Source organism: Orcinus orca, chromosome 14, assembly GCF_937001465.1.
Source record: "Orcinus orca chromosome 14, mOrcOrc1.1, whole genome shotgun sequence".
Lineage (NCBI taxonomy): Eukaryota > Metazoa > Chordata > Mammalia > Artiodactyla > Delphinidae > Orcinus > Orcinus orca.
The window spans coordinates 29,603,339-29,627,283 of NC_064572.1; the positions used below are offsets into that span (position 1 = coordinate 29,603,339).

Sequence of the window (23,945 nt, forward strand, 5' to 3'; positions counted from 1 at the left end):
GTATCCATAGTGCCTGAGAGCTAGCAGACTCTTAGTATTTGTCGGATGGATGGATGGATGGATGGATGGACGGACGGGAGAAAGGCAAAGGACGCTGGGGACCCACCTTGTTTTCTGTGGATGCGGCTTCATCCCTTCAACACTGCGGTGTGATCGCTGCCTGGGAGGCCCACAGTCACATACTCCCTCTGACGTGAGCAACACCGTAAAACTCTCAGTTTCTTTCCCTCTCAACCTGCCTTCGGCTTAATCGGGCAGCAAGGCACTAATCCTCTCCTCATGGCTGCAGCCCGCTCCCCCTGTGCAGCTAATTCCACCTTCCGACTTAATTATCATCCTTAGTGCTTTCACTAAGGGGCTTTGCATCTTCAGAGCCCCACTCAGGCATTAGCTGATTACTGTAATCTGCCTGACTCCCAAGGCATCAGCCAGGATGGCACGGGAAGCACAGGGCTTCCTTTATTCTCTTGGAGTCTCAGTTTCCTCATCTGCAAAATTGGGTGAGTGGACCTAACTGGCATTGGTGTGGGGAGTAAGGAAAATGAAGTAAATAAGGTGCCTGTTCCCTGACTCAGAGGCACTCAGGAATGATGATCATTTCCCAGCATAATTCAAGGAATAACTCTCACTGGAGAGCCAAACAGATCTGGATTTGAATCCAGCTTTTGCCGCTTAAAGGGAAAATTTTCTGAGCCTCAATTTTCCCATCCTTACAATGGGGATGATGGTGCCAACCTTTCAGTTTGCTAAAAAGGATGAAAAGACATGATATGTGTCTGTGAGGCACTGGGCAGAGTGCTGGGCACCTAGTAAATGCTAAATAAGTGCTGGTGGTTACTTCTCTTCCCAGAAGGAGGTGGAGGCAGGGGAAGGAGAGGGAGGCTGTGGTGCCCCTGGGCAGGTACGGATCACATCTTTTCTCCTCTGTTCCCTAAGGTGTATAGTCAAAGGAGGATGCCTGTTGCACTCACCATTGTATCCCCAGCCCTTTGCCTAGCTGTGTGCTTAGTAATGAATAAGTGAATGAATTTGGTGAGGTGGGGATGTGAATAGCACATCTGAACAGGACTGGATAGTTTCTAGAGGACTCAAGATCTTTATCACACGACCAGAGAAGGTAAGCAGGCCAAGGATTATACCCACATGTTACAGATGAAGAAACTGAGGCTCAGGGAGATCAACACTGGGTCTGTAAGTGTTAACAGCTGGGGTTAATTCCACGCCAGTGTGGCTCTTTCAGGAAGAGTGTGCCAAGCATTGGCCTCAGGAAGAGTTGGGCCTCTGTCTTAGGTGGAGTTACAGGTCTTTCCAAGATTTTCTAAAGCTGCAGGGATTCTGCCTGCTATGGCTTCTTCCTCCCACTGCGCCTGGTACGGCCTGTATCCCAGTGCACTTGTTTTTTTTTTAATTTTCTGGTTGTCTTCATTAGATAAGTTTTTTCCCTCTTTTTCTTTTTTTAATTGAGACATAATTGACATCCAAGTGCACTTGTTTTTAATTACTGACAGTTTCAGCTTCAGGGCTGCCACAAAGCCCTGAAGGCTACACACTGTGCAACTCCAGGGGATGGATGCCGTTCGCCAGGACAGCAATGAATCACCAAGAGGTAAATCCCACTGTGAAGCCAGAGGTGGCCTTAGGAGGAGGTGGGGGACCCTCCCCGTGTACTGGCTGGACTTTGGTCAGGAACTCTGCTCCAGGAACCAGGGCTTCTGGGAACTCCCTGGTCTGTGCTTGTAGGCAGGGTCAACGTTTGGAGTGTGGACATCCAGGGGCTGATCTCCACCCTTCTTAGAGATAAGGGTAGGAAAGCCCTGGACCCCGAACCCCAGCTTTAAAACTTGAGGTAGTTTAGGAAAGGGAGAAAGACTCAACCCAGTACTGGATATACTATATGACATATATAAGTAATAACTTAATCTTGATAATAAAACTCTTTGAATAGGCATCATCTACCCATTTTACAGATGACTTAACTGGACACATAGAAGTTAATTAACTTGCCCAAAGGGTCACACAGCAAGGAAGTGCAGAGCTGGGATTCAAACTCCAGGCCCCGCTATGTTACCTCTGGTTGTAACCTGCATTTTACAAGGGAGGTAGCTGAGGCCCAAAGAGCGGCAGTGACTTACCCAGGGTCACACAGCCAGCTAGTGACTGAGTAGATACTGAACCCAAGAATCTGGACTCTCAGTCCCAAAACAAGCCCATAAGGGTGCCTGGCCCATCAATTAATATATATATATTTTTTTAATGAATTTATTTATTTAATTTTGGCTGCGTTGGGTCTTCGTTGTTGCACGTGGGGTGGGCTTTCTCTAGTTGCGGGGAGCGGGGGGCTACTCTTTGTTGCCTTGCGTGGGCTTCTCATTACGGTGGCTTCTCTTGTTGCAGAGCACGGGCTCTAGGCGCACAGGCTTCAGTAGTTGTGACTCGTGGGCTCTAGAGCACAGGCTCAGTAGTTGTGGCGCACAGGTTTAGTGCCCCACAGCATGTGGGATCTTCCCAGACCAGGGCTCGAACCCGTGCCCCCTGCATTGGCAGGCGGATTCCTAACCACTGCGCCACCAGGGAAGCCCTCAATTAATATTTTTGATAAAAACAAGTCTAGGGAGAGACCTAGGATGCCTGGGACAGGAATGCTGGGGGATGGGGCGTGTGTGGAGCAGATGGTGAAGGACAAGCACCAAGCTCCCGCGCTTTTGGCTCCGGTCTCTAAAAAGAGAGCCTGTGTTCCCTCCATTTCAGGACTGCGAGAGGGGTCCCGTAGAGTGAGAGGTGCTGCACCAAACTCGGCCTCTAGGTGGCGCCCGTACCGCAGATCTGGATTCCCTTGGAGCGCCGGGCCCTAGGGAACTGGTCTGTCCCTGGGGGCTGGTCTGTCCCCAGAGTTTTCACTACGCCCTGGGCAACAGCTCCCTTTACCCTTCTCCAGGCTACTTCTGTCCTGGCTTTGGCAGTGCAGGGCCCAGACTGGGAGCTCATGCCTCAACTCAGTCCTCACTTACAAGCCCTCTGCAGGGCCCTGGGTGAGAACCTTCAGAGGGACTTGCGGTCATCCAGATGCTTCCGTTCTGCCGGACCTTGGGCAGTTTGCTCAACCTCCTTGAGCCTCACTTTCCTCATCTGTAGAGTGGAAGTGGGTTTTATGGCAAGATATTGAGAGGATCAGGTGGAACATTTTATAAAATGCCCAGCCCCTTGCAGGTGCTCAGCAGATGGGAACTTAAGGATTGTTCCGTGGACGGTGGCTGCCTGCTGTTACTTCTGCCTGGCCGCTATTTCTTCTTTGTCTTTCTCAGCTCGCAATGCCAGTCCATCGTACCACACCTTACCTGTCACCATCAGCCTCTTAACCCGGCCCTTGTGGACCTGGTACCTCCTCGGAGACGATGTAGAATGGCAATTAAGCAGAAAGCTCTGAAGTCTTGCTAGCTGGGTTCACCTCCTTGATTCCAGCACCTCCTGTGTGGCTTCGGTCCAGTTCCTTAGCTTCAGTGCTGCAGCTTCTTGGTGCTCATCCACTACACGTTCCAGGGTCCCTGTAGTTAGGTTGGAGCCATGTGACTAACTAGTTCCCGCTGGAGAAATGGAATCAGGAGTGATGTGCGTGTCACTCTAGGAAAGGTGGTTAAGAGCCTGTGGACCTCCTCCGTCCCTGTCTTGCCCTGTCACGGTGGCCTGTGTTTGGCCACAGGGGTATGTGTTTGTGTTGCAATGCCCCACAGGGATATTGTGTTAGAGTATAGCTCTAAGATGGAAGCGCCCTGAGTCCCCAAGTCACCCTCAGAGGAAAGCCATCCCACCAGCCTTACACGGTATGTGAGCAAGAAGTAACTTTTTATTGCCACTGAGATTTCAGAATTTGTTTGTACTACAACATGGCCCAGTTTAACTTCACTGATACAGCCTTCCTTTGCCTCAGTTTTCTCATCAGTGAAATGGAGACAATAATAGTGCCATTCTCATAGAGTCGTTGTGAGGATTAAGTGAGATTGTGGGTGTAACCCCCTTAAGATGTAAAATTTTCGTTTTTATTACTTCTTAGGAAGGTACGGAAAAGCACGAAATGACTTTAGATTCTCAGAGCAGGAGGAACCCTGGGAGGACCTTGAACTCACTCCTCATGGTTAGATGAGGAGACAGAGGCTCGGGGGAGAAATACCTTGTTCAAGGCAGAACCATTACCATTCAGGCAGAACACGGCAGAGTCAGGGCTGAATCCTGGGTCTTCGGATCTCTGTTTGGAACTCCTCCAGATACACCTTGGTCTCTGCTCTCTGGGCGCTTGTGATTTTATTGGAAACAAGACAGACAGACATAAGACAAAACGATCACTGAAGGTTCCATACGGGAGTTGTCCAGAGAGAGAGGGTCCTGAGGATTAGAGGACTTCCTGGCCGTCCAGGAGGTGGGCAGGGAAGGCTTCTGGGAGATGGCGGGGCTTGGAAAATGGGCTTCAGCAGAGAGCAGGGAGGGCAGTGGGCAATGGCAGGAGAGAGGACAGGGTGAGCCTAGGCCAGGGGATGGGGAGGTCTGAAGAGCAGAGTGAGTGGCCCATAGAACAGATGAGTCAAAGCGTCGTCTGTTTAACCAGTCTCCTGTTGAGGAGACGTAACTCCCCCAAATGCTCCCCTTCCCCCCGTTATAAAGGGTGCTGCACTAATCAGCCTTGTACCCACCTCTGTGTATTTTGCCAGCTGAGGTAGAGGCTATGTCGGGAAGAGAGGTTGGGATGACGCCCAAAGGTATGCTGGGCCTGATTTCTTAGGGTGAGAGGCTTGGGGGCTTTGAATGCCACCCTGATGCTTCCCCTTAATTCTTCATGTCAGGCGACATGAAAATGGGAACAAGCTCTTTTCTGGGGTAGTTTGACTGCAATAGGGTCCAGAGGTGGGAGGCGGGGCCAGCTGCCTCCCTCTTTACAGGACATTGGGTTTTCTGGTGTGTGACTAATGGGGCCGGGGTTGGGGCTCAGACCTTGGGGACGGCAGCTCTTGCTTATTGTCCCCCCAGTCCAGGCTGTGGACGTGCCCAGGGGCGTTGCCTTCTCTCTGCCCCACAGTCTGCAGCCAGGGCGGGTTCTGTGGGTGGCACACAGGGCCCACTTTGGAAGGGCCCAACCCCGTTTGAAGCTCTGTCACCACCCTTCCATGGAATGCATGCTGGCAGATTAACAAGAGAGGCAGCCCCTCTGTGTACCCATGTGGAAAGAGCTCCAGGATATATTTTTAAGAGCAAAAAATCAAGTTATAGAACAATATGTGAAGTGTGACTCTATTTATAAACAACAAATATTTCTTAAAATCACACACACACACATGCAACCTTATTATTCAGTTTTCCCCCCTACTGACTGGTTATCTCCATCCATTTACGATTCTTCTAGGGTTAGCCTAGAGATAGAGCAGGCATCCTTGACTTACTAACGTTTACCACACATCACATTTTCACCCGTGTCCCAGACAATGCAAGGGCCTTAGAACATTCTGATTCCATTTACCCCCTTCCTGACTCATGTGCTATTGTGTATTTTAATTTTCTCTCGTATTTTAAACATTAGTTGTATTGTTTCATACAACCAAGATTCATTTGTATTTATCCATATTTCCCTTTCTGTTGCCCTTCTTTCCTTCCCGAATATCCAAGCTTCCATCTGGGACCACTTTCCTTCTGCCTGGAGCCTCCCCTTTATATTTATTTTTATATTTGAACCATTCATATGGTTCAAAATTCAAAAGAAGAGAGTGTTCTATGATAGATGTCTCTCTCTCCCACCCCTGCCCCCAGCCCCAAACTATATATTTGCATGTGTATATAGAACATTACTTGGAAGGATACACACCAAATTGAGAGGGTTGGCTTGTCTGTGTGGTCTGAAACGTCTGCGAGGATAATGTATTCCTGTCTCCTGTGTGCAAAGGAAAGTCAGGACCCGGGACAGGCAGCCAGGAGACCCAGTCTTTTCTGACTGACAGCGTCTCACTGTGTCTCTCAGTGCGCACAGCCTCTCTGCATTATCTGGGTCCTCTTTTGATCCTTGCCCCAGCCCTTTGGGCCAGGAGGGGCAAGGTTCCCCATTTCCAGGACAGCTAATGCCCATGGCTCCTGGGTACCATTTTATATTCATCAACTCATTCAGTTCTCACAACAACTGTACTAGCATTGTCACCATTTTACAGATGAGCAAACTGAGGCAAAGAGAAGTTCAAGAACTTCTCTGCCACAGAGCCAGGATTCAGACTAAACCCAAACAGCCCAACTCCAGAGCCCAAGCTATTACTAACTCCATTTTACTGATGAGGAAATGGAGGCCCCAGAAGGTTGAGCCATATGCTCTAATTCACACAGTCAGTAGCTGCAGAGCAAGAACTCATATCTGTGGTCTGGGGGTCGATACCCATACCCCACCCCCCAAGACCAGCGGTTTTCCTCTGCACATGAGAATCACCCAGGGAGCTTTCAAAAACATCTATGTGTAGATGTTAGCCCAGACCAGTCAAATCCGAATCTCTGATCCTATGTTTACATCCCCGACCCTCCTCCCAGGAGCTTCTAAAGTGTAGCCAGGGTTGAGAACCGCTTCCCCGGGCCCACAGGTACGCAGGGCTTGGGACCTCACTGCTTGGGTTTAGTTTCATTCAGACTTTGCCCCCAGTGACCTTGGGCAACCTGCTTTTACATTTCTGTTCTGGCTCTGTTTCCTCATCTGTCAGATTGGATCATTACAGTGTCTTGTTCATTGGAGGACTGAGTGAGAAAATCCATGCAAAGCACTTGGAACAGAGTCTGGAAAAAAATCATTTTAAACTGATGGCATTACTATTACTATTATTATTATTACTATCTGTGTAGCTTTGTAGAGAGCCTGCCCGTCTCCCCTCAGGCTCTCCGCCTGTGAAGGCACCTTGAGGTGTGAACTGCCTGGTCTTGAAAGGCGTCCTCTAGCTGCAGGGTGCTCGTGTCAGTGTTAGCTGGCTGGATGTCGAGGCTTTGGCACTCTGAGAAGCCCAGCCCTGCCCATTGTGTGCAGAGGCTGCAGCAAGCACATGCCTGAAGAACCAGGGACCTGCTTCTGTGCGCTGAGTCCAGGCTCTGATTATGGTGTTGATGCTACTCATAGGCAGGACATGCTATGCTGGGCTGTGCGGAGAGAAATCGCCCATGGTGGGGAGTGGCGGACAGGGCTCCAGCTGCCCCAGAGAAAGACAGAGGGCCCTGGGTGGAGGGCCCCTCCGAGAGGCAGGGCGGGGGACCCTGGCAGAGCAGGGGGCCCCGTGCCCACTTCCTACCAGTGCCCAGAGCACATGGTGCCAGTCCATGCCACCAAGTGCCATTCGCACCAATGCATAATTCATGCGCCCATGTGCCAATCTGTGCCAGCTTTAATTAGCTCCTAACTTTTTGTCATTCATTTTGCTGTGAATACCTTATAAATAAATGATGGGAGAGGGGAGCAGGGAGTGGGGCAGGAGCGTGAGGGGAGGAGCCTGGCTCCTTAGGCCTCATGGAGGAGAGAGGAACTTTCTGTAGAGGGGGCTAGCGAAGCCATGCCCGCGGGGGTTCCCTGGGGGCCCCCGACTCTGCAGATGTGTGGCCCCAGCCCACCCTGTTCGCCTTCCAGCCTCGCTCATTCACAAGCTGCATCCAGCCGCCACAGCTGTGCCAAGCTCTGAGGGCCCACAAACTAAACTCAGGAGCACACATGCTTGCTTTATGGTGGCAGGCGCTGCCCCAGGAGAGGGGAGCGGGCAGATGCAGACAGGAAGTAACACAGGGCTCCGCACCAGCTCAGGGCTGGGAATAGAGGGGGAGTAGGAAACGGCCGAAGTGGGAAAGGGATGCTGTTATGGAGGGTGCCCAGAGGAGAGGCATTTATGTGCGCTAAAAATAATAATCGACGCTCACGGGGAGGAGAGACTTGTTTGTGAGTGTTGTTTTATTTTCACAGTTTATAAAGCACTTGAGTGTGTGTTTTTCTCTTTCGACCTGAACGGCAACCTTGGGAGGGATTCAGGGAGGCTGGGGGCTATGCGCCCATTGACTGCTGAGGAAACTGAGGCCCAGACAAGTCGGCTAAGACCCAGGTCCACTGCATTCTATCTCCCGAGCCTTGCATTACACCCCCCTGCCTCGCCTCCATTCCTGGAGAAGAAAGGAGGGGTGGAAAGCTCCCCAGTGGGGCTGGGGTGCCGAGGGGCCGAGGGGGAAGCCAATCCAGTCCCAGGTGGTTTAATAGGATGGACAGATTGAAAAGAGCAGATCTGGATTCCCTCCCCCTCCTTTCCTCCTGTCCTTTCTCATTGAGAGTGCCAGTGGGTCAGCAGATTATTTGGTATTTTAGGGATACAGAGACAGCGAAGGGGAGATGCCCATTCCTCCAAGATGCCGGCCCAGGGCCACTGTGGGACAGTGCAGTCTGTTCCTCTCCATCCTTTAGTTCATCATGCTTTTCAGTATTATCATGCATCATACTGGACATCTTCGCCTCCAAGGCCATCTCCCTCCACCACCAGCTTCATTTGCTCAGTGATCCCCAGGCCCAGGTGTGGCATACCAGGCCCTTCATGGTCCGGCCCTTACCCCTCTCCTGAGACTCCTCTCTCACCTCTCCCAGCACACCTTGGTCCAGCCCTACTGCCCCACTACCTGAGCCTCTAAAGTGTGTGATGCCCCTGTGACTTTGTACACACACAGCCCCCTCTACCACAGATGCCCTTGCTGGCCTTATCTGGCCAGGATCACTCATCTTCCAAGGCTCTGCTTTTGTGGTCCCTCCCCTTGGAAGTCTTCCCCAGTCTCCTTGGTTAGGGTGGACTGTACCCTTCTTGGGGGTCCCTCTGTCACTGCTGAACCTGGTCCTGGCCTCAAGAATGGCAGCGTCTTATGCCTATATCTGTCATTCCAACTGGACTGTAGCTTCTCTGAGGACCAGAATAATGTCATATGCTTCTCTGTGTTCTTAGCACCCAGTCCAGAGCCTGGAACACTATGGACCCTCCAGGAAACCTCGCTAGATGAATGAACAAAGACATGGTCCCCATCTTTGAGGATCCTAAAATCAAATGTGTGTCTGAGCTAAAGATGAACTTGAACCCACTACAGAGATGTGGCCACTTCTGGAAATACCTGGACAAGGTCATTCCAGTATGGAAGGAGCCAGTATATCAATTCTTTCTTTTCCTTCTTTCCTTCCTCCCCTCCCTTCTTTCCTTCCCTCTCTCTTTCTTACCCTTCCTTCCTCCCTCCCTCCCTCCCTCCCTCCCTCCCTCCCTCCCTCCCTCCCTCCCTCCCTTCCTTCCTTCCTTCCTTCCTTCCTTCCTTCCTTCCTTCCTTCCTTCCTTCCTTCCCTTCTTTCTTAAATCTTGGGAAAGGGGGGATGGAGGTACTCTGGCAATGCTGACCCCATGTTGTACTGTAATCCCCTACAACTGACAGGAGAATCCTCATATGGTCCATACCAGGCAGGGTTCTCATGGTTGCCAGCACCAGAAATAAGCTCTGGCTAATTGATTCAGAAAATGACTTTACTAGTTAGATAAGGCGGAGTGCTTGCAGAATCAAACAGAGGCTGCAGGACAGGCCCAGAAAACAGACAGGAACCAAAGGAGGCAGGTGGCCAAGAATGCAGCTGAGAATGAAGCCCAGGTGCTGTCGGTCACGGTGTGGTACTTTCCATAACTTCTAAACTATTTCTAAACTTTGTGATTCTCTTCAAGGTTCAAAGTTGAGAGGGGAGCTTCTGATTGGCTGGCCGGGGCCTTGTGCTCTGCCCTGCGGCCAGGAGGTGAGATGATGGCGGACCTTCCTTTTTAGTTGTTACAGTTAAAGCAGGGCCTGGTCCTTCCTCAGGGGGGAGCTCCCCTCAGCAGGACAGGGGTTTGCATGATGCTGGGCCCTGGGCAGGTAGCATGTCTATGGTTCTTTACGGTTGTCAAAGTGCTCTCACACTGCCCCAGGAGGAAGCCTGGGCAGATGCCATGACCTCAGTTACAGAAATGGAAACCAGAGCTCAGAGAGGCTGAGCGACTTGTCCAAAGCCACATAAAGTGGTAAGAGGTGCCCCAAAGGTCTGGGGGGAGAGGCAAAGGTTTCCTAAGGAAAGGCAGGTGGGGAGAACTCTGAGCTGTTGGTGGACAACCCTGACATAGTTTGAGAGATGGAAACCCCAGCCAGGAAGAACTTGATTTACATGTCTGTCTCCCTCTTGGACTGGGACTGCCTCAAAGACAGGGCTGCCTGGTATTCACAGTTGTGTCCCTAGTGTGCGGTACTGGCTTGTTCCCCTCAGATCCATTCCCTGCTCTCCTCTGCTGTGCTTCGAATCATAGCAGGGCTGACCCCACATCCCACCTGAGTCTGCAGCTTCCGGCTGGGGCTGGCCAAAGGGAGGCACTGGGGGGAGGCCAGAGGGCTGGGGGAAGGGAGAAATCAGGGTATCTCTTCTTCACACTTGACCTTAAGCAGTGTCTCTGGCAGTAGCTGTGTCTCCGGCTCCCACCAGCCAGGTCCACTGTGGTCCCATCTTCCGCTGCGTGACCCTGATCCTGGTGACTCTGCTTCCTCCCTTCATCCCTCCAGCCTGGGGGGCTAGCAAGTTTCTGCTGTTGCTGAACTCTGGGTTACCTCACCATCCCCCATTTGAATTCTCAGCTCTTCCATCACTGTGCAACCAAATTTGCTTTGAATCCCGTCACACTCAGAGCAGTTCTGTGGGCTGGCTGCACTCGGATAGACACCCAGGTTCCTAGCACGGTGTTTGGCACAGAGTGGGCACTTGACAAATGCTTGTGGAATAAAAGTGGCGGCCAATGAGGTTCTGTGAACAGAAGTATGATGCCCACATTGGAGGAGGTGATGGTCTCCCTGAATTCAGTGCTGTTTTGTTCATGTGTAAAATGACTACAGACAGGCTGAGGAGTCACCGTTTAAGACAGAAGGTGGCAAACCAGAAAGAAAGAAGGTTTGGGGATTGGAGAAACTTTGAAAAGCACCTCCTCTAGTACTTTCATTTTGTGAATGAGGAGCAGGAAGCAAAGAGAGGTCGTGTCTACCCAAAACCAGATAGAGAACAGTCTAATATTCAGAACCCAGATCTCCCAACTCCTGGCTCCATCACCCTGTCTTAAACTGTGACCCCCTGAGACCTGTCAGACCGCATCTCCGGCTCTGCCCTTTGTCCTCAAGCCCCAGACTCATGTGTCTAATGGCCTACCTGACATCTGCATTCAGTCATCTCACACTCGACACATCCCGGGGCAGGGGGGTTTTTGCTCCTTTCCCCGTGGTGGTCCTCTTCCCTTTTGCTCCGCATCTCAGGAAACAGCACCCTGTCCATCTACTTCCACAAGCCAGAAACCTGGGGTCTCCTTGACACCACTCTCTGTCTCACCCTATAATCACTTCCTCTCCTAGTCCTGTAGATTTTTACCTCCTGAATATCCCTTCTTTCCACTTCAGCACTACCACCCCAGGCCAGGACTCCGACACCTGGACAGCTGCAGTAGCCCACAGAGATGTGAGCTCCAAGAGGGCGGGGATATGTGCACACACACTTGTGTGTGTGTTTTGTTCACTGATGTGTCCCACGTGTCAAGATTCACAGGGGCTAGCAACTTTTTTGTAAAGGGCCAGATAGTAAATATTTTAGGTTTTGCGGGCTGTGGAGTCTCTCTGCTGCAACTCCTTAACTCTGCAGTTGTACTGTGACAGGAGCCATAGCCTGGTGGGCATGTCTGTGTTCCACTAAAGCTTTCTGTACAAAAATGGGGGGCAAGATGGATTTGGCCTGAAAGCTGCAGTTTGCTGTTCCTGGTTGAGAAGTTCCTGCCACACAGTAGATAAGTAAATATTTCTAATTGAAGAACTATGCTCTTATCATCTATTACCTGCCAATCAATTCCCCATTTTCCCAACTACGAATCAGATCATGACACTTCCACTCCTCCACCTCCATCCCAACCATCTGCTTCAAAGCCTCCACTCTTAGGATAGAGATCAAATCCTGATTAAGGCCAACATGCCCTGCACAGTCTGGCCCTTTCTCCCACTGTGGCTTTGCACTCACCGTCCTCCTCACCCTTCCAGTGCTCCGGCCTCTCTGGCCTTCCTTCACTTCCTTATGTATGCCAGTTCCTTCCTACCACAGGGCCTTTGCACATGCTGTTTCTTCCGCCTAAAATCAACTCTCTCTCCATCGCTTATCCTTCAGATCTCAGCTCAGTGTTACCTCCTCCAGGAAATCTTCCCTGATCCCCTAGGCCAGGTGCCATTAAAACACTCCTTTTCCTAGCATTGATTCTGACTCTAATTTTCCCTGTTTATGTGTTCCATTGACTGTCTGTTTTCCCCATTAGAGGAGCTCTGCAAGGTACAACGACCAAGCCTATTTTTTTTCTCCATCACATCCCCAGAACCTATTTCCATTAGCTAGCACATAGTAGCAGTAATGAATGTATGGTAAAGAACAGGGGCTTTGGAATCAGGCAGATTCTAGATTTGGTACCTGACTCTACCACATGGGTAAACTCACTCACCTCCCTAAAGCCCATTTTATTGTTGTAAAGCCAGGCTAATGACAGGACCTACCAGAAAGGCTATGTTGAGGACAGAATGAACTGAGGCGGGAAGTCTCAGCCCAGAGCCTGGATCTAGGCGGCTGTTGTCAATATGCTGACAGTATGGCAACAGTGACAGATCCAGACATCCCATCACATGAGAAATAGTGAAAAGAATTCAGAATGTTTAGCCCTGGGAAGTAAAGACTAAGGCCAGGGGATGACCCTCTTCAACTATGCGAATATGGACTCTTCCTGACTCCAGCTGTCTGGAAAAGTCAAGAAATCTCCATCCCTACACAGGTGCAGAAAGAAGCTGGGAGACCATTATACAGGTATGCAGCAGAAGGCTCTCCTGCCTGGATGGGGGTGCTCAGGTGACATCAAGGGTCTCTTCCAATCCGGGGTCCTCATTTGTAAGCAACTGGGGGCATTTTGAGCTCGACTGACGGGAGACGGCGCAGATTGGAGAGCATGAGTGGGGTGGGCGAAGGCAGCTAGTTGAGCCAAGCGCAGGTAAGTGGCCCCAAGGGCTAGACGGACAGGCCGCTCAGTGCGGCTCTGGGAGCAGAGAGGGGGCGCTTAAAGCCAACAGATGGCGCAGGCTCACCTAGGCCAGGCGCCCGCTCGCTCGTTCTAGCTTCCCGGGAGCGTTTCCCCGTTCCGCCGGAGACGCGGGGCTGGCGGGAGGCGGGCCAGGCCCCTACCCCTCTTCGGGACAGGGAGGCCCTGCGGAGCACGGCTCCAGCACGCACCTGGGGCCGCTTCCTCCTGCTTCCTCCTTGCCTGATTGGGGGATTCGTCGAGTTGCCACAGCAGCCGGTGCCATGACATCGGCAGAGGGCAGCTTCGCCAGTACTGAAATATACACGCCCTGAGCGCCTGGCCGGGCTTCGCAACGCTTCCGGGGGTCCGAGCGGGGCCAAGGGGGGCGGGTTCAGGGATCCTGGCGCCCATGGTGAAGGAGGGTGGGCGACGAGGCGCGGCCGGGCGGGCGGGGACTGGGCTAGGCGGGAGGTGAGGGAGGGAGCGTCAGGAGGCGGGGTCTGGGTGGCGGGGGCCGAGCAGGGCGGAGGAAGCGAGGGAAAGTTGATCGCGGAGTTGAGCTGCGGAGACGGCTCGGGAGAGAGGGACGCGGGCTGCGGGAGCGATGCTTGGTGAGAAGACGCGTCCGACGGCTACCGGGCGCTGAGCCGGGCGGGGCGGGGCGGGGCGGGGCAGCCCGTCCCTGGGCATGGATCGCAGGGGTGCCGAGCCTCGGGACGATTGGGGTGCGCGTCGCCTGAGCCCGCTGCGCGCCTGAAGTTGCGGCCCGCAAGCGGCCAACAGCGAGCAGACGGCCCAAGGGGACGCCGGAGCGGCCAGCACGCCGCGGATGAGCCTTCGCGCCGGCAGCGAGACGCGGCGGTGGTCAGCACCCGAGCGGGCGGCCTGCGGGGGCCGATCCAGCGCAGAGCAGAGCCCAAGGCGCGGCGCGGCGCCGCTCCGCACACGCACACGGTACCAAGAGCCGCGCATCGCCCCTTCCCTCCCCGCTTCCCTCTCCTTCTCCACGCCGTTCACCCGCCACGCGGTGGGAAAGTTGGAGCCGTGGGGTTGCGACCGCAGGCGCTGAACCACTTGTTCTTGGCGCGGCCATCGCCCGTGGCGGGCGCCCGGGACCTCCTTCCATCCCGGGCCCCTAGCCAGCATTCTGCGTCCCGCTCCGAGCCCGCGGTCGGACGCGCGGCAACTTTGATTCCTGGGAACTCGTATTTCCTCCGCGTTGGCCTTGGGAGGAAAGGCACTCCACTCCCCACCCCGGGTCCTGGACCCGCGAACATTCGAGCGCTTTGCTTTCCGCCCCTCAGAGAGGGTCTGGGTCTAGGGTGGGGAGAATTTCGGGGGCAAAGAGGGCGTTGGGATCCGATCCCCTCTCCTTCTGCGCCCTGGGTCCCCTTTTGGACAGTGGAGACGGGGTGGGGCATACCCCCACCGCGGGCTAGGCATCGGTACTGGAGGGACCTAAAGTCACGTAGCTCTCCCCTCCCCTCGTCGCCTCTCAGTGCCCGCGAGAGACCTCAGAGGACTCCTGCAACCTCCCCACTCCGGTCCGGCTATGGGAAGAGGCGCCCTTCGCGGAGCAGGGAGTCTTGTGCGGCTCGCCCTTTACCTCCCCAATCCCCGTGCAGGCCCGCCACGGGCCATGCTGGTTGTCCCCAGGGACTTGCGCTCAGGGGCGCAGCCCGTGCCTTCCCTGCAGGTCAGCCCGGGACGCGTGCAGAGCCCGTGCGTTCCAAGGTGGTGGCGGCACCAGCCGGCGGGCACTCAGTGCCTTGCTTTCCCGGACCGGACACCCAGAGCGGCTGCCTCCGTGCCTCGGGCGGAGATCCTGTGCCCTAGCCGCCGGCCACCGCCCTACTGCGACTCCAGCCCAGAGCCCTTGCACCGTCAGCGGCCCACTGGGGGCAAATTAGCCTTTCCTGGGTATAGCACGCCTCACCCTCCCCAGTAATTCGGAAAGCAGCGCCTGCTTCTTTTCCATACTTTGCCCTCTCAGACCAGAGCAGGCGTTGACCCTTACCTTTCAGCCACTTAGCAAGTACCCCCACCCCAATGTGGATTTTGAAATAAGCTGGAGACGCCCAGGAGAACTCTTGTGTGTCTGTGTGTGTGTGTGTGTGTGTGTGTGTGTGTGGCGTGTTGGGTGGAGTCTGACTGTTGCATAGGGGAGAATTAGGCTGCATGGGGTGGGGTGGGCTTGAAGAGCTGGCTGGTGCCAGGTGAGAGGTGCTGATGAGTCAGCCCGTGGTGGGGGAGAGTGGACTTGGAGTTAATGTTTGGTTCATGGTGCGAGGGTAGGTGCACTGCAGTCAGCACCTATGAGTGTGGTCAGCACCTCTGAGCCTGGGGAACCAGATGTCACTCTGCTGCAGAGGGGGCTGGGAGAGGCCCCTTAGCTGGGGGAACTGGGATGCTTGGTGGTGTCTGGGGAAGGTGGGAAGGCAGAGTGCCTGAAAGGCAGAGAGGGAGAGTACCCCATGGGCTGGAAAGGTGGCACTACAGAAGTGACTGGTGTGACAGGGAGGCTCTGCTCTGGGTGGTGGAGAGCTAAGAGGGTGTGGGAGGCCCAGAGATGACATCCTGGCCTCATCTGGGCTGGGGCCCCATACACATGTCTCTCTCCGCCTTCCTGACCCCCCAAACAGCTGAGCTTCTCACATCTGCTTACCAAAAGGCTTGATTTGAAGGTTATGATGGTGGATGGTCCTGGTTGCCTCCAACATAGCTCCTCCACCCAGCAAGGGACCTTACCTGCAAATTCACCATTTGAGGTTCATTTTCTCGAGCTTAGTATTTTAAAGGGTGCCTTTCTGAAGTCCTAATTTAAAATGCACATACTTCTGGGAGGTGAAGGTCTAGTAGAGCCTTGCTACCCTGAGTGTGGCCTGTGGACGTGCGGCAGCAGCATCACCTGGGAGCTTGTTAGAAAGACAGTTGCACTCCACTCCTGACCTCTTGAATCAGAATCTATGTTTGACAAGATCCTTGAGTGATTTGTTTTCTCAGTAAAGTTTAAGAAGCCCTGGTCCATAGTACCTTCTCGGGAATGAGCATTTCACAGCCCCTTGGTGCAGAAAGCGTGTCGAAAGGGCAGTGGATAAGAATGTAGGTTTAAGAATGAGACTGGAAGTTCTTTTCCTGGAGATTTATGGTAGGGTTGGGTTCACAGTCCACTGCTGGCTCCTTGTGGGTATTCCCTTCTAATGCCAGGAGGGTATCTGTGTTTTAGGGATCTTTAGACAGATTCAAGTAGCAGCTCAGCTTTCCGTGCAATTGAAACATTACCACGTGTGAGGCATATGGGCAGTAGGAAGTGGGCAGAGGGGGTAGGGTTGTGGAAGCCGGATAAGCTGCTCTGCCTCTAGGAGGCCTGGGGCTGGGTAGATGTTGTCCCTTAAGGGGAAAGAATTAAGTAACTGTCCTCCACTTCATCTGTCCCTCCCAAATGGGTGGAATGACCCACAGATCACACCTCTTCGCGGCCCTCAGGACTTACGCAGAGGGAGCTGCGGAAATGCTAATTTGGGGTAGCCCGCAGAGGAGATGATAACAACCGAGCTCCACTCGTAGCCCTCCTCCACCAGCCCAGGCTGGACATCCCATTTCTGATGCCCTGGTGCCATGGGGGGTCCCTAGCTCCAAGGAGGAAGGATGATGCCAAGGCACCGTGGCAAGGCACGACTCCTGGTCCTATGGAGGAACAATGGTGACCCTGAAGCCATCAGGGCTGGCCTCATAGTGGAGATCTGAAGGACTGCAGAGGAATTTGGATCAGAGCCTTGGTGAGGCCAGTGGTATCACAGGTGAAAAGTCATGGCATGACTCATGCACCCCAGCCCTGCCAGAAGAGGACTGCCCTTCCTCTGCTGGCCTCTTGGCCAGGGGCAGAGCGGCAAGGCGGAGCCGTGGGAGGGCACGGATCAGCATGGCCATGGGCCTAACAGACAGCATGCTCATGTGAAAGATTCCTTCATTGGTGAGTTCAAAAACAACTAGGTCAATAAAAGTCCTACTGTTTCCTAGGACCCTCAGGTTTAAAAAAAAATGCAGTTTTACAATGTAAATGTGGTTTCTTTTTAAGTTAATTTAATTGCCTTTGTTCATTTCTTTTGATTTTGAGCCTTGCTTTGAGTTTTCCTTGGCCCTGGGCAGTCTTGTTTGTCCATTTAATAGGTGAGCAAGGTCATTCATTGAGTTGGACCCTGCCGCATGGGTTATTTCAGGATGGGATTATCTTGCCTCCAGTGGAAAAGAAGTGGGGACGGGATCGGGCCCTTCTGTGGTCTAGCCTCCTGCACCTGTGTGGGTGATACCATCAGGCCTTCACGGACCCTGGCATGGGGGTGGGGTGCCTCTCCAGCTGGGCCTCCCTCCCTGACTGCCCTTCCGTCGCACTTTTCACTACTCTGCAGTGGTCTGGCCCCTCACTAGACAGTGAGCTGCTTCAGCACAAGCTGTATCTTCTTCCTCCTTGTATCCCCAGGGACTGGTGCTTAATCACCGTCCATTGACTAAATGGCTATTACATTGGCATTTGGTGTGCCTATAACCAGTTTCAACTATTCACGTTGGTTCCTTTCAAGACTGGGTAGCTAAAGCCCATCTTCCTGTATTCTGGTGTCTAGGCAAATGCCCTTGGAGTAGAGATCTCAAACTCACATGCCCAGAGGGGCTAGGAAGCTGACCAAAGACTAAAGCAGCGCCAAATATAAGACAATAGGGCGCGGTGGGGACCGCGGAGAACGGCAGAGCACAGGCCCCAAGTAAAAGGCACAGCTGTAGTCAAAACCCACCTATACGGCAGAAGTCAAAATGATGGTTACTCCACGGCGTGATGACTGGGGCTCAAGGGGTGCTTCTGCAGTGCTGGAAATTTCCATACCTCGATCTGCATATCTACAATAGTGGTGAGTGATCATTTATGCAGAAGAGTCAATTCAGAAGAATTAGAGCATTTATGGAGATAAATAAAACCATATTTATTTTGGTTCAATAGGAAAATAGCCTTATTGAATTGCATAAGGCAGAAAATGCATATTCTTACCAACTTTATTGACTAGAAGGGTGTCAGTGAGAAACTTGGCATATTTAAGAAGTAGCCACATGGAGATGGCTTTCTAGCCTTTCACTGTGAAACCTAATCTGGTTCTGTCTCGGGCAGTGGGACAGTGGGACGGGCTGCGGCTGCTGCTCCCTGCTGGGTGTGGATTTGGGTCTCGGCGTTCGTGCTCTTGGGGCTCTGTGTTACCTCGTTAGTGAAAGTCCGTGTGGCTCAGTGTATGGCCGGGAGATCGGGACTCTTAGACATCTGTCCTCAGCCCCTCGGGCCTCAGGCGGTGACACGGAGAGTGACACAGCAGGCTCGGGCTTAGCGTTCGTATTTTTGATCTTTCCTTTGCATGGTCTAAAACCTCACGCAAGAGTCGGTTATTATTATGATCGTAAGCCTGTTCCCTTCATGATTTTTGTGAGGGCTTGGAGGCAGACAGAGCTGGAGTTGAATGCTAGCTCTTGTACTCCTGAGCGCTGAAGCCTTGCCCAGGCCTTAGTTTTCTCAGTGGTTAAATGGGAATAATTTCCAATTATATCGTAGGCTTGCTCTCCGCAGTAATCAGAAGAAAACGCTACAGAAGCCTTTTGTGCAGGGCCTGGCACACGGTACACGTGCAGAATGTAAGAGCTTTTATTATTATCCCTTTAGATTCAGTCACACGTTAGGCATATTGTATTCAAGCAAAGAAGTGAAACCTCCCCTTATTTTGAGAGCTGGACAATCTATAGGTTCATAAATTGAATTCTGCCTAAAGATGTGTGTGTGTGTGTGTGTGTGTGTGTGTGTGGTTGTGGTCTTTCATTTTGCATTACACATTTAAAGAAAAAAACATCATTTTCATAATAAAAATCTAGATATTGACATTGCTGGCTGGAACCGGCAACATTGGGTCTGTGTTCCCAACTGGCAGTGATCCGTTGGGGCTGAGTTGCAGCCGCCCCTTTTATTTATTTGTGTTTTATTTAAAATTTTTTTGATTGAGGATTACATACATACAATAAGGTAAACAGCTGTTAAATGAAAGTGGTGGATTTTTGCATATGTGTGCACGTGTGTAACCCCAGCTGGAGCGGATGCATCCCTGGTGCCTTGGCAGGGCTACCCAGGCCCCCTCCTGCTCCAGAAGTAACCACTATTCTGACTTCGCTCTGACTTGTGTCACACATGTGAGTTTTGCCGGTGAGCTTACAACCTTCAGTTCTCCACAGTCTCCACCGTTCCCTGTCGTCTCACATTTGACCCTGCTTTACTCATTTGCACTGAATCTTGGCCCCTTTAGCCATTTGAGTTTGTGACCCGCCAAGGGCTGGAAGGGTCCTTAGAGACTAGCTGGATGTACCATGTTACAGCTGTGGAAACTGAGACTCACAGTTGGGGAGTGGGCTTATTCCAGACCCTCTCCCTGGGTGAGGTGGGCCTGGGTGGTGGCCAATCAAGGGCAGAGCCTGGCTTCTCCCACCCCAGCAAGAGGCCAGGCAGACCCCCATCTCTTGGAGCCCAGCAGCCCAGGGCCTGACCCTGCAATCAGTCACCCAGAGCCTCCCACAGGCTGATCAGCCTAAGAGGGAGGGAGTCTGTCCTGGAGATGCATCTTCCCCAAGGCAGGCTGTTAGCAGCACTGCCTTCCTCTTTAAAGGCCATGCTCCATTTGGAGAGGACCTGCAATGCCATTTGTGACAAGGGCCCTGTGTACCACCTTGATTGTGTCTGTTTCTGAAAGAAGACTGTAATTTGGGAGCCAGTGAAATCAAGGGAGGGAAGTAGAAGAGAGAGCAAGAGAGAGAGAGGGAGGGAAGAGAGAGAAAACAAAAGGGGTGGCTGGGACCATGTCTGGGTCTTCATTTGTAGCACTGGTCCCGTCCCCAAGAAATGCTGGCTTCCCTGGGACTCAGGTCAGGGTGGGCTGGGTCCCTCCAAGGACCACCCTTTAGCTCTGCCCCTCTTTTCTTCTGCTCTTTGCCAACAGAGCTAAAAGCCTCGTCATCCTGCCCCAGGCTTACCCAGGGCTTCACTCTCCAGCCCTCTGCATCCCTTCTCTGGCTCTGACCTGCCTTTGCCCTAGGAGGAGGCTGATTTTGCCCTTTTCTCCTGGGGCCAAGAGAGCTGATATTATCTCCCGGGAGCAGTGGTGACAGATCTCTAAGCCAGGCCTCTCTCTGCCCCTTCTACAGACGCCTGAAGCTTTGTCTTAGGAGAGGCATGGGTGGACTGCCACAGGAAAACCAGCACATACTGGTTAGTGGGGCAGGAGGTCCTTCCAAACCCATCCTCCTTGTGTTTTAGGGTCCCACATCCACTGCTGGTGAGACCTTTCATTCAGGCATTCAGTCAACCAATACAGAGCATCACCTGTGTACCAGGCTCTGCCTAGTAGGTGGGGATTCATGATGAGTGTCTAGAGAAGTGCTGTCCAGTAGAAATATAATGCAGGCCACAGATGCAAGTCACGTATGTAGATTTAAATTTTCTGGTAGCCACTTTAAAAAACTTAAAAGAAATAGGTGAAATGACTTAAAAAATTTTTTATTATTTTTTTAATACAGCAGGTTCTTATTAGTTATCTATTTTATACATATTAGTGTATGTATGTCAGTCCCAATCTCCCAGTTCATCCCACCAGCCCCCCCACTGCTTTCCCCCCTTGGTGTCCATACGTTTGTTCTCTACAGCTGTGTCTCTATTTCTGCCTTGCAAGCTGGTTCGTCTGTACCACTTTTCTAGATTCCACATATATGTGTTAATATACGATATTCGTTTTTCTGACTTGCTTCACTCTGTATGACAGTCTCTAGGTCCATCCACGTCTCTGCAACTGACCCAATTTCATTCCTTTTTATGGCTGAGTAATATTCCATTGTATATATGTACCACATCTTCTTTATCCATTTGTCTGTCGATGAAGAAATAGGTGAAATGATTTTTGATAATCTGTTTTATTTAACCCATTATATCCAAAATATTATCATTTAACATATAATCAATGTAACAAACTATTAATGAGACATTTACATACTTAAAAAAATTAAGTCTTTGGAATTTGGTGTGTGTTTGGCATTTACAGCACATCTCAATTTGGACTTGGCACATTTCAAGTGTTCGATGGCCACGTGTGGCTGGTGGCTACTGTATTGAACTGGGGGAGACAGATAATAAATACACACTCAAGACAATTACAGATGGTCAGGAATGCTACAGAGGAAACAGAGAGGGTAATTGACATGCTAAAGGTGGACGATAGGGTGGTCTGGGAAGGCCTCTTGGAGGATGGGAAGATGTGGTCCATCTCCATGGACCTGAGCCCTGGCAGGGCTAGGGAGAGGAGTGGAAAGTGGGGAAGGGCCCATGTGTCCACAGGCAGCCCCCCCAGTTACTGAGCATGGGATGAAATATCCCCTTCTCCATAGAAGACCCCAGTGGAGGGGGCCCGGAATGGATAACAGTATTTTAGAAAAGCACCTTATCTGTGGGGTGTGCGTGCGTGCGTGTTTGTGTGTGTGTTTCCCCCATCTTTTCTGCACACTGTCTGTGAGAAGGATAAGGATTAAGTTCATCTTCCTGTTGCTTTTTTTTTTTTTTTTTTTTTTTTTGGTACGTGGGACTCTCACTGTTGTGGCCTCTCCCGTTGCGGAGCACAGGCTCCAGACGCGCAGGCTCAGCGGCCATGGCTCACGGGCCCAGCCGCTCCGCGGCATGTGGGATCCTCCCGGACCAGGGCACGAACCCATGTCCCCGGCATCGGCAGCTGGACTCTCAACCACTGCGCCACCAGGGAAGCCCCGGAAATCCAGATTTTAAAGTACAAAATTTTATTTTAAATGTTAGCAACCAATTGAAGTGAAAACACTGTGAAGCCATGCATTCATCGATCAAATATTTACTGAGCCCCTACTGTGTGCCAAGCACTGTTCTAGGCCTCTGGGGTCAGTCAGTGGCTCCTGTGCTTGTGTAATGTATATTGTCAGGAAAGCCCCTCAGCAAGCTGCATGTGGCCCATGGATGACCAGTTTATGTGTGACCTTTGCCATAGAGTATCAGGGCTGACAATAATAACAGGAAGCATTTATTAAGCACTTACTGTGTGCCAGGCCTTGGGCTTAGCACTCCATATAAAATCCCTCATTTAGTCCTGACAACAACTCTATGAGATAAGGACTTCTGTTACTTGTATTTTAAAGCTGAGAAATCAGGCACAGAGAGGTTAAGCAGTTTACTCAGAGTCACAGAGCTAGCAGGTGGCGCGGTGGGATTTGAGCCAAGGCAGTCTGAGTCCTTAATCCTCACTCTGTTCTTCTCTCAGTACTGCACTTAGAGAAGGCCAGAGCCAGATCCCTGACTAGACAGATAGAAACTGAGTCCAGAAAGGACAACTGACCCCCATTGGGTCTGTGCGGAGACAGTGACAGGGCCGGGCTTTCAATCCAGGCCTGTCAGGTATGTTTATTGCTGTGTGGACTTCACGTGTGATTGATCCTGGGTTGGGGTTGGACATTCAGGTGCCTACAGCTCCCACACGCTTAAGAGCAGGGCTGGGCAATGATTTAACATCCATGGGAGTAAATGAGGGGGGGCAGCTCACGAGCTTAGAGGCTACAGGTCATCTACCCGGATCAGGTTGCCCCATCTGGGAAGGCCATGTACTTCATTGCTCTCTGCACTTGCCCGGACTGGAGACCCCAGCTCTTCCACCTGTAAAACCAGGGGGTCGAATGCAATGACTCCTGTCATTTAATCTCTGCCTCACACCTTTCCCCCTACTATTGACCAGGCTGGCTGGCTAGCTGCCCTCAGTATTTCTGGCCAAGCATTAATCCTAAACTGACCTTGGTCTGGACTCTGGGTCCTTTCCTGAGTGACTGGAGGACCCTGGACTCATCTTGTGGTTTCCTCGTGTTGGTGTACCAGTGTGGTAACCTCACGGTGAGGCAGGGGAATATGTGTGAATGCTGAAGAAAGATGCCCCTGGCCGGCATGTGAAGACTGCAGTGACAGTCCTTGCATTGACTCAAGTGCTTTCATCCTCTGAGCCACAGTTTCCTCATCTGTGAAGTAGAAGGAAAAACCGTTCTGGCCAATCCATTGATTCAGGAGGTAGGGGCTCTCATGAGATATAGGAAAGTGCTTGGCTAAATGAATTGTGATAAATAGACATTGCAGTAAATAAATCAATATTTATGAGTCATCACTATGTATTAATGACTTGAACTATGCAGGATTTACAAGAGATATGCAGATAGATATTTAAATAACATGAACATCTCTAAATCCAACAGCAGTGTCTTTGAATGGCTTGATGGCTTCTGCCCACTCTAGCAACTTGACACCCATCTTTGGGGGAAAGTGTACAAGTCAACAAATCAAGGGACTGCTGTTTTCAGGACACTGTGCAAGGCACACTAAGGTATAGAAAGAGACAAGCCCAAGAACTTTCACGGCTATTCAGAGTACCATACTTGGGCCAGTCAATTTGGGTGTGTGTGTGTGTGTGTATGAGAGAGAGGGCAGTGGGAGAGAGAGAGAGAGAGAGGGAGCACACGAGCCCTGTAGCCGGTCCCCTTTGGGGATTTCAGCATCTCGTGCGTCCCTGACACAGCTAAGGTTTTCCTTCTATGCTCTTCCTCACTGAACCCAAAGCTCTCCCTTCACCTGAGGTGCCGTGTAGAGTGTGAAGTGAAGTGCTGGGGGCTGAGTTAGCACTGGGACGGCTGCATCCTGGGAAGGAGACAGGAAGGCCATGGGGTGTACAGAGTGGGGGTAGACCTACCGGGCTGGCTGACCTGCCAAGCCGAGCCTGA

The 23,945-nt window shown here is 51.9% G+C and overlaps 1 protein-coding gene across 1 annotated transcript in view; it reads left to right on the forward strand.

Moving 5' to 3' along the window:
* LOC125960983 (cadherin-23-like) overlaps nt 1-23,945 on the forward strand; it is a 360,246-nt gene that overhangs the window by 15,482 nt on the left and 320,819 nt on the right. The window contains exon 2 of the mRNA XM_049696875.1: nt 11-193. The gene's annotated coding sequence lies outside the window, so the exon portion shown is untranslated. The remainder of the gene's footprint in view (nt 1-10; nt 194-23,945) is intronic.